The 1,232-nt window shown below is 50.6% G+C and overlaps 1 protein-coding gene across 1 annotated transcript in view; it reads left to right on the top strand.

Annotated features, from left to right (window-relative positions):
• Positions 1-1,232, top strand: part of UTRN (utrophin) — a 619,010-nt gene that overhangs the window by 285,612 nt on the left and 332,166 nt on the right. The window lies entirely within an intron of this gene.

Below are 1,232 nucleotides of genomic sequence, written 5' to 3'. Positions count from 1 at the left end.
CATCCCCACTGGCTGTAGAGGCGTGGTTGAGCTATTGGCTGACCTTCCTGGCTGAGTTTAGGTGCACCTGTGTGATGTCACATCACCAGTGTCTAGGCATTTGCCCAGAGGTGTTTGAAGGATGCCTGGCTTCACCACACCCCCTTTATTGTGGCCCTGCCAGGCAATTTCTGCGAGTGCAGGCATTTGGGGGAGAAAACCCCCCTTTATCCCTATTCTAGAGACCTGTCAAGAGGAGGAGTCCACAGAACCGAAAGAGTGCCTGAACTGAAAAAGGAAAAAGAGGTGTGTGTGTGTGTGTGTGTGAGAGAGAGAGAGAGAGAGAGAGGGAGAGAGAGAGAGAGAGAGGACACTGAAAAGAGGGATCCTGCCCTCCGAAGAGTGGCCTGCCCTTACTCTGTGCTATTTGTCTCCTCCTATGCCCAATGAGGGGAGGGAGGATGGCACAGAGGAGCATGTTTGAGGGTAGTGGCCTTTCTGAGTGGCTGAGTTCAGGAGCATGTGTGATGTGATGTTGCTGGTGCCTAGTGTGCACACCCAGGTTGAACTTCACCTGCGCCTAGTTGACCTTGGAGCATGCCCAGCTTTGGATTGCCCCCATAGGTGTGCCTGACTTGTTTCAAACCTCCTTATTAGGGCATGGACAGCTAATCTTCATTTAGCATAGGCATTGGTTGGAGACAAGCCCCTCTATCCCTATCTTTCTACCTATTATCCTCTAGTTGATGCTGACTCATAGTGACCCTACAGGACAGGAGAGAACTGCTCACGTGGGTTTTCGAGGCTGGACGTTTTTACAGGAGTGGCAAGCCTTGTCTTTTTCAGAGCAGCTGGTGGTTTTAGACTGTTGACCTCGGCACCTAGCAGCATAGTGTCTGTGTAATGTGTGTGGCGTATGCAACAAAGTCTGGCCTGGTAAGAATGGCAGTTAGGAATAATAATAATAATAAGGAGAAGGAGAATGGCAGTTAGGACTGTCACAGTCTCCTCTGCCCGGCTCTCATCACCTTCTCCCATTGCAGCCCTCTGTCCCATCTGTAGCCGTCGGCAGTACACACATGCTGTAAAATGCTCTGACATTTCCTAGCCTTCTTACCTTTATCCGTGTTATGTTTTGCCCCTTTGCCTTTTCTCCTCAGTTGAGATTGTGCTCAGCAGCTGAAATGTCACCCCCGGTGTGGCCTCTTTCCCACCCTCTTCCTGTCCCTGGTGAATGGGATTTTCTATCTTCA

This window comes from Echinops telfairi, unplaced genomic scaffold (assembly GCF_000313985.2).
Source record: "Echinops telfairi isolate 266 unplaced genomic scaffold, ASM31398v2 ScPeMD7_3533;HRSCAF=4204_0, whole genome shotgun sequence".
In the NCBI taxonomy this organism is placed as follows: Eukaryota; Metazoa; Chordata; class Mammalia; order Afrosoricida; family Tenrecidae; genus Echinops; species Echinops telfairi.
Note: the sequence above shows the minus strand (reverse complement) of the source record. Positions and strands in the feature narration are given on the sequence as shown.